The following is a 17013-nucleotide window of genomic DNA, read 5'->3' as shown; positions in this document are numbered from 1 at the left end:
TTTTCTCAGAGGACAGAAAATGCAGCCACCTAGAGAGAAACCAGTGCTTTTGAGCAACTATCTAGTCACTAGTTGCTCCAATATTTCATACTGAGAAACTCAGTTTTAAAAGTCAGAAAGATGTACGTTAGATACAATTTTAGCTATTGGCCATAGGAAAATAATGCCAAATAGAATGATCTTGGCCCTATAAAAGTGGTACTAAAATTCAGAAAAATATTATGTGTGTATGTGTGTGTGTGTACACAACTACATATATAAATTTTGAATTCGAACTAAATATTTAAAATTCGGCAAATATCATATATAGCCAGCAGTTTCTCTAATACCCTAACCAGGTAAAGGAACAACCAATAAAACTCCAGCGAAATACTTCTGAGAAGATGATTTTAAGAAAAACGGAAAAATATAGACTATATGCAACTGAACTGTGAAACCAAGATGACAAGAAAAATAATATCATAGGATACATAATAAAAATAACTTATTTAGGCTGGAAAACATTTTCCTTTATTTCAGGATTTTCAAAGTCCCTTCCATTAGGTAATTCAAAATTAGCACTAGGTGTTATTTGCCATATGGATGTGTTATGGTATGGAACCACTGTCTCCATGTCCCTCTATGTCCTAATGAACCATTTTCTCTCTATGAACTTGCTAGCCCATGCTCACACTCCTTTCAGCTTCTAGAACACTCACAGACGTGCAGTGTTCGTCTTTGAGTGCGCCTGGGAGAAACACACCGAGGCTTTCATGGCGAGAGAGCCATCAGAGAAATGCACTACTCTGTTCTATAAATCTCCTTATGGTACGGCTCTGTGAGGGAGAGCATGAGAATTCTTTCTCTCTTAAAAAAAGGGTCTATACTGCCCTTTCTTGATTTCAGACATTTTTAGCTTGACTCTACATGTATGTAAAACGTTTACCATAAAAGTGTAAAGAGACGCAATGTTCTTGTAAATGAATGACAGAACCCATCAATTTCTCCCTTCCCAAATATTCAATCTTGCCTCACAATTTTCAATTTTAATGCTGTCCCTTTTTATCTTTGGAACAAAACATTGCAACATGCAGGATAAAAATACCTTCCATCTTTAGAAATCGTAGGGAAGCTCCTGTTGGCTGGTAGATAGCACTGGAACTATGAGACCCCCAGCCCTTCCCTTTTCAGTGAGTCCTGCACTCATATGCCATGCACCTGCTTTTGATGTCATGCACCTGCCCTGGAACTCGTCCTATTTTGATATACACACTTCCATCTCTGAATATTTTCCTTTTTTCTTATGCCACTTTGGAACACACTTTTGCTTAATTTTTAGGTACTGGGCAAAAATTCTTTGGGATATTTTAATAGTTCTAATACTTGATAGTCTCTTCTTGGCTTTTACTAATTCTTTGGGATATTTTAATAGTTCTAATACTTGATAGTCTCTTCTTGGCTTTTACTAATTCTTTGGGATATTTTAATAGTTCTAATACTTGATAGTCTCTTCTTGGCTATTACTAATCTGATTCTATCATGTCACACACTGTCCCATCATTTGGTTTCTTGATGTTGGTCCATTTCTCCAAGGAGAGCGTGATTTCTTGCGGACCTAAGTTACCTTCATTTAAATATTGAAGCAATAACGTTATTAAGAACATAGTTGAGGCTAAATCAATTTCTACATTTTTAAGTTTAGAAAGTCTAAGTGTTTTTAGAGGAAGTAGCTGTTGGTTTTCCACATCCCTGACTATGAGCCCATGACCCTGATCTGGAGTCCTCAAATAGTGCCAGCAAAATTGTTTACTACAAAGGAATGATTTCAGAAACAACAACTCCCCCATGCACAACAAAAAAAACTAATACAAAATTCCACTCTGATAATACCCAGGGAAGAACCTGTACCAGGAAAATTATTATAGTCAACAGTTTTCTTGGAGTAATCCATTTTGAAGAAACACCAGACTAGGAATTTTTGTATCCTCTTGCTTCCCGTCTCTTGCAAAATGAATAATATTGAGAAATAACAGATAATCAAATGAGACACACAATGCAAGTATATGTTCAGCAGTCATGACTAGTTGGTGCAGCCAACATGAGAGTTGGAAAAACTTGAAGCATCTTTCCTATCTCTGAATGGCATTGCATTTTAAACTCTACTAGCAGACATTATTAATTAGAAGAAATAAACCCGAGTAAAGAAGTAAAAGAATACTTTGTACAAAATTTATGGAGTGAAATAATATTTAATATATCCTAAAACAATTAAAAAGAGATTTAGAAGTCCATGTCTACTAGAAGCATATTATTTTTTTGTTTAAATTATAATTGGACGAGACATGTTAAGATAATTAGGGCATGAATATAGCATTAGGAGAATTGCATAAGAGTAATTTATATATGTGATATTTAGATAAATCTTTAAATTTGATTTCATTCTAGAATAGTGTATTTATATGGCTAAATGCATAACCTCCTGGTTCTCTGCCAACCTGTGCTTTTTCTCTGCCTTTCTAGATAGTCATGTGAACCTCAAGTATTAAAAATGACAAGAAAATTATTTCAAAGTGTTTCATCTCAACTTAGTTCTTGATGGGGTTAGGCAGCCTCTGTGTGGTGCGTGTTTGAGAATGTGACCCCACGTTTTTATGAGAGTCTACGGATTCGATTTCTACTGTGGACAATCTTTGTTTTTCTCTACAGAAGCACACGGGAACGGATGCACGGAGGGAGGAGGACAGCAGTCTCAACTCTTGAATTAGCTCTTGAGAACGCTCCCCAGATGTGTGTTGCCCCTGCCCCCTGCTATCTTGAGGACCAGTCTGCTTTTGTTGCCAGTGAGTCATCAGCTGTCTTTAAATTTGGAGGAAACACCAAGCTTCTGCTGTGCAGAACATGAGTCACAGGCTGACAATGGAAAGTCCCAAGATGATGTACATAGAGTTTCTATGGATTTTCAAAAGAGAAAAGGCCATCGTTCAAACACCCAAGTTTTATCACATTAGCCAAGAGCTCAGACATCAAAATGGGCTAATAATTCAAAGGGACAAGCACACCTTTTGCCTCCTTTTTTGTGAGTTAGATGTTTTCACATGTTTATGCACTTGTGCATATAGATGAAGACCAGAATTTGACACTAGATGTCTTCCTCAATAGCTTATATTTGTAGTAATAAGGGCGGCGGCAGGGCTGTGTTCCCCAACACCCCAAGCCACCTGCCCGGCTAGCTTATGCCCCAAATAATTACACGGACACTGTATTCTTTTAAACACTGCTCTGGCCCATTTCTAATCATCTGTGTAGCGCCCCTAGGTGCGCTTACCGGGAAGATTCTAGCCTAAGTCCATCCTGGGTCGGAGCTGGGGCACGGCGTGCGTCTTCCCTGGAGCAGGTAGCATGGCGTCTCTCCTGCGTCTGCTCCGGAGAGCGGAGCTGTGGAGTCTGACCTCACTTCCTCTTCCTCCCGGCATTCTGTTCTGTTTACTCCACCCACCTAAGGGTGGGCCTATCCAATGGGCCTAGCAGTTTCTTTATTGCTTAACCAAGGAAATCAACAGATTGATATATGACACTCCCACATCACTTCCCCTTTTTCTGTTTAAACAAACAAAAAAAAAAAAACGAAGGCTTTAACCTTAACATAGCAAAATTACATATAACAAAACAGTTATCAAGTAAAAGTTACATCAGAAACATTTATACATATAACAAAATTGACCGTAAATCTCTATCAATAAAGCAAAATCTATACTAATGCAAATTATTCATGTCTATATCATATCCCCCTTTAAATGTAAAAGAACATTTATAAACTATATTTGGGAACATGGGCGCAGTTTTTTCTCTCCAAACTGCTTCCTGCTGAATGGGGGCGTCGTTAATGATTTTAGGGTGTAACCTGTGTGCCAGGTTTATCTCAGTTGGCAGTTGAGCAAGGCAATTTTCTGAAGATGTTCACAGCAACCCTTCAGGAGGACGTGGTCCATCATACCAAATCGGAATAGAAGAAATCCATAGAGTCTCATCCTCTGTGAAGACAAAAGAAGACTCTCTCCAAAGCATCATATCCTTAGACCCAAATTCTGAAATCATACCCTCATGATATCCGTTCTGGTTTAGCTTGGCAGCCCATGTAATGAAATGTCTCTCTGTACTTAGCTCCTTCACAGTCAAAAATTTTAAAGAAAACACAATAATACAAAGAATCCAGACTCTCTGTGAATTTTTCATCTTTACGCGGCTTATATTTCTTTATTTCTTTTAATCTCTTAACTATCTGTACTCTGTCTCTTTAAAGACTTTACCTTTTTTTTTTTTAACATTAACTTTATTCTCTATATTCTTTTTCTTCTCTCTCCCAAGCCTACGTACATTCATCCAACAGTGTGACTCGTTTAGTGGTCTGAATCTGTCCTATTGTGAATCTGCAATTTTTTACTATCCAGGAGCACTTTTGATTTGCGCCTTTAAATCACTAGGCGCTTAAGAATCTAAGCTGTGACATTTCTAGGTTAACTTTTTGCTTTTTGAGCGTATATCTTTGACCTGGAATAACCCTGTAGACCAGGCTGTCTTTGAACTCTCAGAGATCCGCCTGTCTCTGCCTCCCAGGCATTGGGATTAAAGGTGTTTGCTACAACACCTTGAACTCACAGAGATCTGTCTCCCTCTGCCTCCAAAGTGTTGGGATTAAAGGTGTGTACTAAGACACACAACAACTCTCTTCCTTTTTTTTTTTTTTTAAGAACTTCAACTTTTAGCTTGCATATATTTTTAACACACAGTAAACCATTCAGAAATTTTCTTTGTCTTTGAATCTCTCTTTTTACTGTATCTCTCTCTCTTTTTCTGACCACACGAGGCTTTAATTTACCAAGCAATATCAGTAGGACTAAAGGCGTGGCTTTGCCAGCTAGATCCAGTCCATTCCTTAGCTTTCCAGCCTCATGGCTGATGTACAGGCTGCAAGGTCCCTGCCAGCCAGCGAGCTACAACAGACAACACTCAAATCCTCTCTCGGTAGCCGGCCCTCCTGCCTCAAACAGTCAGAGTTTGCCCTGGCAGGATGGCCCAGAAAGCCGGCATTTTAAAACGGCACAGCTTTTTTCCTGCTACGGCTGAAAACCAAAAAGCATGCATTCAGCTTTTCGTCAACACCGTTTAAATGTTTCGTGGCAGGACCTCTTAATGAGCTGCAGGGTTTTGCAGCTGAAGCTGAGTCAGGAAGCCTCTTGGGGCTACCAGGTAGGAGCGGCACTCAGCACTTTAATTCTGAGACTGAGCGTGCAGCACAGAAATTCTTTTTATCCAAGTTACATCCAAATCTGACATGCAGAGCACTGTGCAGTCTGAAAACACGTCTCTGTATGGCGGCAGGAATCCGCCATGCTCTTCCGCCTGCCTAAGCCTGATTCTGCCTTCTGCCCAGAAGCAGGCAGGGAGCTCTGAGTCATCGTCAAGGTCTCAGAGCACTCTCCTTCCGATCCCAAGCGGGAACACAAACATAAAGCCAGAGTTTGCACTGGCGGCACAGCCCCGGGAAGCCACACTTTAAAATAACGCAGCTTTTTTTCTGCTGCTGTTGCTGAATCAGGAAATCTCTCTACAGCACGCCACCAACAAACAGCAAAAATCTGTGTTAAATGCTCTCTCCCTTATTTTTAAGCCTTCTCAGGTTTTGTAAGTGGGTTTAGTTAGCCCCACGTTGGGCGCCATTTGTAGTAATAAGGGCGGCGGCAGGGCTGTGTTCCCCAACACCCCAAGCCACCTGCCCGGCTAGCTTATGCCCCAAATAATTACACGGACACTGTATTCTTTTAAACACTGCTCTGGCCCATTTCTAATCATCTGTGTAGCGCCCCTAGGTGCGCTTACCGGGAAGATTCTAGCCTAAGTCCATCCTGGGTCGGAGCTGGGGCACGGCGTGCGTCTTCCCTGGAGCAGGTAGCATGGCGTCTCTCCTGCGTCTGCTCCGGAGAGCGGAGCTGTGGAGTCTGACCTCACTTCCTCTTCCTCCCGGCATTCTGTTCTGTTTACTCCACCCACCTAAGGGTGGGCCTATCCAATGGGCCTAGCAGTTTCTTTATTGCTTAACCAAGGAAATCAACAGATTGATATATGACACTCCCACATCATATATTCTTTACTTTTTACTATTTATCTAATTTTTGAGATTATAATATCATTATACCATTTACCATCACCTTTCTCCCTTCAAACCCCTCCATGTACTAATCTTTCTTTCAAGTTACAGATATGGATGTAACAACAATTATTGAAAAGGGGACATGAATCTGCTTTATTTTATGTGCACATGGATTTCTTTCATTGAACCCAGAGCCCAAAGATTGGCTTAACTACTTGGCAAATGATCTTCAGACATACTCCTGTGTCTGCCTTCACAGTCCTGGGATTCCAGATGTACAATTTTGTCTGCTTTTTACATGGGTACTGTGGTTCTAAGTGCAGCCTCATGATTGTGTGGCAAGCACTTTCCTGACTAAGAAATTCCCCCAGTCCATGTCTTTTAAATACAAACATCATTGTTATTAACTGATCACTAGGACTAATTTATATTTTTATTCTGAAGGCTGAGTCTGAGTACCTTTGCCTGCCCTCAGGACATCAATGAATCACATTTGATTAGACAGGATTTAATTTTTAAGTCATTCTACATAGGCAATGAATTTCTCCCACGATGTTGGGTCATCTTTACTAGATACCTAAACAGATCTGTTGCCAGCAGATCTGGCAACGTCCAACGTCCACCAAAGCAAAGCAAAGACGGAACCTTTATGGAGGCAGGGAGCACATTAAAATGCAGACACTTTAGAAATTCCATTTCACCAGAATAAAACATTTAGAAGCAGATGCTATATGTATAGCCCGGGCCACATTAATGTACATGAGGGGAGCGACTAAATAATGCAGATGCCGTGATATACTTGAACTTACCTTAAAGCCAAGCTGTGAGGAAAACGTACTCAACTTAAAGCAAACACTATTCTTTAAACTGAAAATATTTGGATTTTTCAAAAACACCTATAAAATTAACAGTAATGTCGACTGTGAGTCTCATGCCTATCTGAAGGGCGGCCAAAATGCAAAGGGGAAAATGCAATGTGTCCTTTGAAGGAAAAGCTGACACTGTGAATGTCAGTCACAGAAAGAGACTCAAGCAAGGTGCATTTTACCCCATGACACAGCACAACACCGTATGATTTAACAACCGGCTTGAAATTAGGCGCTGGCCATGGTTCCCACCTGTCCTAATAACTTGACGAAATTACCGGGGTATCGGCTTTTTGAAGACAAGGATATCTTCAGTTGATTAATTTATTTTGCCTTATTGCTGTCTCCCTTTCGTGCCGGGCACTTTGTTTGCCGTGCAATAAAGCAAAGGCATTAAAGACTCCAAACATCTAGACAACATAGCGTCATTCACACTGAGAGAGCTTCTTTATATGAAGTCTCTATCTGTAAGGCGTACTAGAACAGAACAGAACAAGAATATCAAAACTAAGAAGTTTTAAGATACTGAAAATAGATTTTTAAGGTAGTCACTACAAATGCACAAAAGATTCCTTAAAGTCATATTCAATATTTTCTCTGATTTTCCATTCTATTTTTGTTAATATTCCAAATTATAGCTAATCTTAAATCAAACTCAAGATAGAGGAACTGACCACTGTGGCTGTCACTGATTTTACTCTTCCATTTGATGTGTTCTGTGAAAATTATATTCAAACCTAGGTGGTTGCTTTACGATAAAATTGTCCAGTAAGATATAGACTTTTGACGTGGTTCTAGTTATCTGTTTATATCTGAGAACTGGGAAACATATATAAAAAGATTTCTGAGGGTCAGAATCCATGAGCAGCATAGAGGGGTATTCCTGTCTACTGGGGCTAAAGTCAGTTGAAAAAACACGGTTGGTCAGAAACTTGAATCTAATTCTGAGAGGATGGAGGGAGGGGTGGGGGAATCATCTGGGAAGGCAGAGTCTAATTCCATATAATGTATGCTATTAGTCATAAAAGGCCATCCCTATTATAGTTTTTGAATGGGCGACAAGTATGTGGATAGTTGGAGTCTGAGATCATTGGCGAACATGGAAATAAACATAAGGATGAGAATTTATAAACTTTGCCAACCACAGAAAGCCAAAATGAGACCTAAGTCTATCAAACCCTGAAGCTCACATTTAGATCATTCTCTCCTATTCTGTTTTAGATAAAGATGAGTTATACATTTTATAAAATGGATATAAAATGGTTATTTTTATAATGTATTCTGTTATTCCATTATCTGAAGGAGATGAAACTTGAAACAATTGCTCCTTAAATGGTGAAACCTGTGTATAGAAATCACCTTTCAAAACAGTACTCACAATGGCTATATCTTGACTCCTTGTCTGGATTCTACGTAGCTAAAGTTAACAGATGGTTTTTCCTGGAGCTTTTCCCCCATAATGAATGTGTGAGTGTTGAAATATCCCTCTCGTGATTAGCAGTATCATCAGGTTAAAAGATTTGTTCTTCTAGCTACGGGTCAGAAGCAAGGTTTTCTGCAGTTTTTATTCACGTAGCAATTCACTGGGAGGGTTTCTAGAAATACATATTCTTCTCAAGTGTAATATCCTTGAGAATAATAGCCACAGAACAAAATTCTGGGTTTGTAAAACATTTTGAGCTCTGTGGGAAACAACAGTTCCATGGAAAGTACAAGATATTATTAGCAATGGATTCACAATTCATCCCAGTTCCCTCTTAGAATCCTGTCTCCTACCCTGGAGGACAAAAATGCCAACAAAGAGGCCCCAGCTGCTAGGTCTCAACTGGGGATGAGATATTTTCTGGTTCCAAGGAGCGTGGGGGATTCTTTACTTGCCAGGATTCTTAGCTTTCAACAACAGAAATTGTCTCTGAAATTTTTAAGTAGAAAAGGCATTTTGTAAAAGAAAATCAGACAGCTCAAACTCTAAAAGGACAAGAGAGATGGATTTGAAAGTAGTGCTAGCAATAAATTCCAGTTTAGGAAGAGAGACATAGAAAGCAGAAATGCTAACAGTGATATCATTTTCCACACTAGTCTTGTATATCATAACAAAAGATCACAGTCCAAGCTTGTAAGTGGGGACAATTTGTTATGTGTTTGCTACTCAACTTGTACTCATTGATTAAATATTAATTTTTGGATATAAATTTAAGCATTGAAAATAGCCGTATTCTCAGAAGTTATATCCACATAAAGTTTGTAAGGTCTTCAATCTTCTAAACAATTGAAAGCTCATGCCTGCGATCTTTGCACTTAGGAAGGAGAAACAAGTTAAGCCCGATGAGCTCAAGGCCAGGGTGGTCTACACAGCAAGATGCAGGCCAGCCAAAGTTATATCAGGAGACTGTTGGCAAAAAAGGAAACAGGTTAAGTACTAATAGATTTCATCACTTAAAATGCTATTTATACTGCCTTTTATCAGTTTAGTTATCCACCAAGTTCACCCCAGTGCAACATAATATGATTTTGATTTCAGCTTATTCCTTGGAATTACAGAGGACTGAAGATTTCATCAATATGGCCTATAGCACAAAACATAGACTAAGAATGACATATTCGAAAACATTTCTGTAAGTATTTGCTGCATGACACTAAACTTGGGGGGATGCTAACCAATGTTTGCTCACTGAAATAAGTAACCAGGGACAGACCAAAGTAAAATACCATCAAAGTCCAATGAGTTTATTGGAGATATTTGTTGGAATATAGGGAAGGGACTGATTACTTATAGAAGCAGAATGACTCAGAGATAGTTGTATCACCTAAGCCAGACTGCATCATGGCTTATGGCTCACAAAAGCTAGAAGGACACAGCTTACACAGTTTGAAGACAGTTCATCAGATAGCGGGTGTCTTTTTCAGGTGGCTCAGGTGGTCTGAACCTCATCCAGGTAGCTCAGCTTGTCCAACGGGATTTCTCAGTAGTTCATGCTACTTGTATGAACTTGTGTATAAACCAGTATGTTACTTGTATGAACTTGTGTATAAACCAGTATGTTAGATGGGTTTGAAGGACCTCCTAAAGAGCCTAAGTTGCTTATTTACTGAGTTTTAAACATATGACCTGAAGGATGGAACGTTTCACCTCCCTTTGGTTTCTAAACTTGGAACGTTCTCTGTCTTAATGCACTTCCTTACAAGATAGGATAGTTGCTATCAGAGGAAATTGCTACACATTGTCTTCCAAGATTCACTTACAATGAAACAAAAAACAGACCTTTAGTTGTAGGATTGCTGAAAGTTCTACGATATAAAATGTAGTTAATACAAATTACAGTTTTAGATTTTACAAAAAAACCCTGTAATTGAAAATCTATGAATATATACACTTAACCAATGGTTCAATTGTTTCTACTGTTCTATGAACTAATAAAAGTGTTCTCTCCCAGGAAGAACAGAGGAAACTTGGAAATTTTAGGAGCTCTTTCAGTGATTATGTAAGCAGTCTCACACATGTTAAAGATGAAGATTTTATTCTCCTCAGTAATCCTGTATTTACTTCTACTTTCACTGAAGTTAGTTGGAATGAGTAGATTAAATCTCTCTTGGGAAGTTAGGGCCTGAGGAACAGAATGTGTGAGGATTTGAGGGTTAGGAAAGAAAATCCATCACATTTGACTCATGGTTATAGTAAACTTAAATTGTATATAATTCCCTGCAATGTTGCATCTGTTCTTGGGGGAGAATTGTTTAGCAAAGCACGATATTCTGAAACATATGGGTGGCTTAGAGAGTGTAGAAAGAGATAAGTTTCTTTAACATAAGAAAAGCAAGATGTCACAATTCAAAAATATATCCCTATAACCTAGAAAAATTAGAAACCTATTTTGCAAACAAGAGATTTTCCAACTAAAGAGCTGTGCTCTACCAGAAAGAAATTTAGACTACCTCTAATTTTAGTAGCAATAAATGATATGTAGTCCCACCATAATAATCAAGTCTCTTATTTATCCATTCCTTCTTATTTTGTGAGAAATTGTGGGTGCTCTGAAAGAAATCCTCTGTGTATAAAATCTTATCCCCTTGCTTTTGAGCATATCTTCTGCATTTGTTAGATCTTGAAATATGAGTGAATGTGCTGTAACCTATGATATACACTATACTTTCTTGATAACCTTTATCTTTTATTAAGAGCATCTAATTCTTTCACAACACATTATAAAATTATTTACAGAAATAGATACAGTGGCAGAAGCCTATAATCAGAAGTTGAGGCAGGGTATCCTGACTTGAAAGCCAACCCTGGGTCATAATGTTATCCTCTCTTGATAAAGCAAAGGTTAAGAATGTAGCTTATGGGTAGAGTACACGGACAACATGTTGAAGAAACCGTGGGCTAAATCTCAAACTAACAACAAAACATTTCAAATATTAAAACGTTGCTTTTAGTTTCATGGTTGTTTTTCTCTTGAAAGCAATTGTTTCTGTTTATTCACATGACTCCATTAAAACAATTCTTATCATGACCATCAACAGTCTAGAATTTCTCATATATAAAACCTTCTTATATAAAATATAACAGTCTAGAACTTTTCAGAGTTTCGCACTTAGATGGCCACTGGTGCAATAATGTCTCACTCATGTTATAGAAGTCACAAACCACTTCCTGCTTGGAAATAAGGCCTGCCACACAAGATGAAACAGGCACCTGATATGATTGCGAAGGCCAAGAACCTACGGCTAAACAAGTCATAGCCTCTAGATAAGAACCTACTATTATTATTCTTCAAACTGGACATGTCACTAAACATATCTAATTATCATTATACTCATAGATTAGTGGACTTTTAAACTTTTATCAGAGAAAGTTCTTTATGCCATAGTTAGGGACTAACACAGATACTTATAGATGCATAACCATTAAGGTGAAGAGAATAAGAGAGAGGGGAATTCTTGGCTCTAAATGGAACATCTATATGACTTTGCCTCTCTTAAAGCTCAAAGATCATCCATGAAGTGGAGGCAAAAATACTGTGAAATCTAGAGAAGGCAATAGACGGCCGACGTGTTTTCCAGTCACAAAAGAGCAGTTGCACATGGGAACCACCCACAGTTATAATAATAGTCACAAGACTCATACAAGCTCAAGTCAGCATGGAGAGGGGAGGTCCGCATGATGTCCCTCCCCTCCGTGTGCAATAATTGTCAGCTGCCAGCAACTGGGAGAAGATCGCTTTCATTGACGGTGTGGTCCCTGGGAGGTTGGCCACCTTCCTATGGATTTCAACAGACCCAAGAGTATATGAACAGCACAAATTAGAATTGAGATTTTTTTTTAAAAAAATAAGGGCACTGTATAGTTCAATCAAAACAATGACTAAATAAATAAATAAATAAATAAATAAGGTTACAAAGTAAGTAGAAGGGTGGATCTTGCAGGATATAGAAGAGGATGCTGTGAATATGATCAAAATATATTGTATGAAATTCTCAAAGAATTAATAAAAAGCTTTTAATCTTACAATCCCATTCTTCCAAAAAATTTTATGCAGCCAGGACTATATATTATATAAAATAGATAAGGAAATCAAATAATTACTGTTAATAAATTGTAAAAGAATTAATTATAAAATTCTTATATATATACATACATAAAACTATGTATTAAAGAGGAAGCCAAATATGCAAACTAATAAGATGTATTTATTTTTACATTAAATATTATAACTTGGTTGAATAGTTGATACCAAAGGTAATAGCACATTTTCAATGGTTTTTTTGAGTTGATTGATACTTTGATTACCATTAATATTGAGACTTTAACTTTGTGTAACTGAATAGCATGAAATGATAAAAGTAGGTTTGGGGCCATTTTAGAAAATGGTTAGATACTGTGTCCTGTTCAAATTCAGCCAAATTCACTGAATGAATTTTTAGAAAAACCTCAAGTTAATACCTCAAATAACAGTGTTTAAAAACCTATAGTTGTAACATAATGAACACAAAGATACACTAGTCTGATGCTTATATTTTTTAAATTGACTATAGGAAAATATTAAGGCGTTGTGTTTCTGTAATAGCGGAAAACTTTGCAAGATCAGTAAAGATAGCAGAACCATCATCTCAAATTGGAGCAGAGGAGTTCAGGCAGCAGTTTTTGGTGTTGGGCAGTGTGACAGGAATGTATCCTGAAAATATATTTCCTGTATATTCAGCATCAAAGTGACACTAAAGATTCGCGATGCCATATTTACAAATTCTTCAGAAACACATTGGACTTATCGTCATGTACTTTAACAAGGCAAAGATGTATTACATTTGTTTATGTTGCATATGTTTAACTATGTAACGATGTGTTGCTTTGCCTACCTAAGGTAGATGATTAGTCCAATTAAAAGCCGAATGGCCAACAGCTGCACAGGTAGAGGATAGCGGAACTGCCTAGCAGAGAGAATAAATAGGAGGAGGAAGCTAGGGTCAAGAGAGGGAAAGCAGAGAAAGGGAAAGAGAGGGACATGCCTGGGGCCAGCCAGGCAGCTAGCTGTCAGTCAGCCAGACACACAGGGGGACATACAGAATGAAAGCGAGGTAAAAAGTCCCCAGACAAAACACAGATAGAGAAACAGGTTAAATTAAGTTACAAGAGCTAGAGAGGCAAGGATAAGAAAAGGTCGAGCATTCGTAACTAATCAGAAGTCTCCATGTCATGATTTGCGAGCTAGTTTGATGACCCCAAAGAGAGCCTGCTACAATTTCTCATGCTTTAATGTTTGACTTTGAGTTAATTTTGGACTGTCACATGCTTAGACACGTTTCTTCAAACCCTACCTTCACTTGCACCTTATGATTCCAGGTTGTGACCTACAGTATGAGAAGTTTGGCGATAGAAAATACCCAGTCCTTATCTTACGGCAGAGCAGCAGAATAGAAAGTTGATTTCTGTGAGCCTCCCTTTCAGCCAGGTTCCCCCTGCTAATCTCTTTCATTCTGCTACTCAGTAGAATCTACGGGCTGCTTGCTTTGTTGTTCCCCCAGGAGGCAGGGTTTGGACATTTCTCCTCCCTTTCACGGACTCCCTAGGTGCTCCCCCATCGTCAGATGACTTTCAGGCCATCTGTTGGCTCATTATTTTCAAGTCTCTATCTCCAAAGCTCTCCTAAGTTTCAGGGTTTTAGTTGCATTTTCTTTATTTCACATTTTTGAGGGTTTTACTCTGCCCCATTTCTCAATCATAAAATATTCACCACTTCGAAAGTAGCTGTCAACCTTCTCATTCATTCATGGCCCCGCATCTTTTCTTCCTCAGCCCCGAAATCTCCATTCTTTTCATGTGTAGAGCTTGCACTGTCATGGAATGTCTACTGTATACTTGAAACACGGTCTGTTGATGCTACATCGCACTTGAAACATGTCTGTTGGTGCTGCATTGCAAACACCTCCAGAATCTGATCACTTACCGCCTTCACGGCTGCAGCCTTCTGTAACGTGAAATGTTGCTGGACATTAGAATGTACTTCCTTCTAGTCTCCTGGCAATGCTACCCACAGTGTCATGTTTCCCACGCACTCATCAGACTTATCATTTTAAACTGTAAACATGGGGTAAAATGACTGTTCTACACTAGTCTTTTTTTTACTCACAGTAGAAGACTATAGCCACATATCAGTTCTGCATAGGCTGCATTCTATAATCTTTTGAGGAATTTCTAAAATTCACTCCTAATAGGGTCACATCCGAAGAGGTATTATTCTAACAGCCTTATAAAGGGGTTTTGTCTTTGGTGTTTAAAATTTGGTGGGCTGTGTCCTGAAGATGTGTAGCCCAGTGACAGAGTATGTAATTCATATACACAAGGCTCTGAGTGAATTACTAATTACTAGCAAACAAAATCAGAAAGGTATCTCTAAATGGTCGACTAGATTTAAGATATCTTTGTTTTGTTACTCATTCTTTTTTCTTTTCTTTTCTTTTTTTTTTTGAACTGATTTTCTGCTTTTACTCTTAGCTTGTTCTGCTTCAATTCCATTTGGCTTCTTTGCTATTTGTAAAATACATCAGACATCTGTCTCTGCCTCCAAGTCTTCTCATTTGTTAAGGTTTCCCCTATGGCCTTGTTGTGTTTTAACATGGTATGGACTTGAGTTGCTTAATTGTCACAATTCAGTAGAATATAAACTCCACGGTGGTTGCGAGAGAACCACTGTACTATCCCTTACCTTGAGGATACTTTCTTGTCCATAAGAGACTTTAAGTGAATAATTGTTGAAAACAAAGTCTGTTGGAGGAGTGGCCGCTTGTTAATCCTGGCCACCCAGAACCGAAATAACCACACAGAAACTGTATTAATTTAATCACCGCTAGGCTCATTAGCTCTAGCTTCTTATTGGCTAACTCTCCCATCTTAATTTAACCCATCTCCATAATCTATGTATCGCCACATGGCAGTGGCTTTCTGGCAAAGATTTGGCATGTCTGACTCTAGCAGTGGCCTCATGGCGTCCCTCGGACTGTGACTTCTTCCTCCCACAATCCAGTTCTGTCTTCTCCACCTACCTAAGTTCTGCCCTATGAACAGACAAAGGCAGTCTTTTTATTCATTAATGGTAATTACAGCACAGAGAGGGGACTCCCTCATGAGAAGTCTAGCTTAATATATTTAGCTTAGTTCAAATATTAAAAAAAATCAATTTTTTTGAAAGATGGGCTTAGGGAGCTGAATAAACCAAGAGCTATGCTATAGTTTTGATGTACTCATTTGAGTTACCGGTTAAACAAATACAGAAATTTTCATTAAGAAAATGAAACCAGGGCTCTGTGGTTCATGAGAGAAACCGGGGTATAGAATTCTCTTAGCTTCCAGTTATTTGATTAGAGACGTCGTGGGGAGTGGGAGAGAAGCCCAACGGTGCATATCAAGAGAGGAAAAGATTACTTTCAAGAAGGCACATTTAGAAAATACTACAGCATTCCTAAGAAGTGAAAGGGGAGCCATGAAAGGAACGAAGGAACCATACAGGGGTACGCCAAACTGCGCTACAAAGAGAACAGCCCTCACCATGACCTGAATTATTTTCTTTTGTTCTTTGTTCAACCTCCAGTTTCTGGTGATCCCTTAGGCCAGATGCTTAAAGACTCCGTTCCTGTCCCGTTCCTCACTATTTTGTTGGTGTACCCTTGGCTCACTGAGGTTATGAGAAGCTCAAGCGGATGCCTCGACATCTCTAATAACGGGCTGCTAAGTCTTCTGCTTTATATGAGGCTGGTGAGATCTGGGATCACATCATGCGAATTTAGACCGGCTTTAAGTTCCTGTGAAGCAATAATAGCACTCTGTATTCAAAATGGAGTTGAGCTGATAGGCAGCTGCGGGGACTTCGCAGTAGCCCCAGCAGCAAGGAAATGTGGACTAGAAGGTGCTAAAACTGTAATTAGAACAAGGCATCTGTCTCCCAGCTCCTACCAAACAGCTACTAATCAATGTGATCCCTCACTCTGAGCAGGGAAGTGCTCACCCATAGCTCTGTTGGATGCTTTCCCAGGCCACTAGCAGACTGGGCACTGGTGGAGAGCACCCTGGCTCTAGAGGAGCGAAGGAAGCATCACTGCTCAGGAAATACATCAGTTTTAAAAGATGCCTGTGAGGGCTTGTGCTGATGTACTCCTATTTCTTGTCAATGACGTATTTCCGGAGCAATCCGGAGACGCATGGCTACTAAAAGGAAAGCTTGCTCGGGAATCTTCTCATGCTGATTACCTGGAGGTTTTGGGTTTTTTTCTCTTAATTTCTCATCTCATATGTTTGCTTGCACTTACAGGCATTTTGTTCAGTTTGATAGGCTTATGAAGGAAGATAAAATAGATTTAATGCCATCCTATCAAATTACCATTTCCTACCAGTTCTGACTTGCAGCATCGTTTTCCAGCATGGGATCTATAGCTTGCATCTCTAAGAACCTTCCATATGAAGCGCTCTTTAATCCTGGACACTGAAGAGTGCTGTACCTTGTACCTCCTGCAGAAAGATTGGCAGCGCAG

This window comes from Microtus pennsylvanicus, chromosome 22 (genome assembly GCF_037038515.1).
Source record: "Microtus pennsylvanicus isolate mMicPen1 chromosome 22, mMicPen1.hap1, whole genome shotgun sequence".
NCBI lineage: Eukaryota > Metazoa > Chordata > Mammalia > Rodentia > Cricetidae > Microtus > Microtus pennsylvanicus.
Note: the sequence above shows the minus strand (reverse complement) of the source record.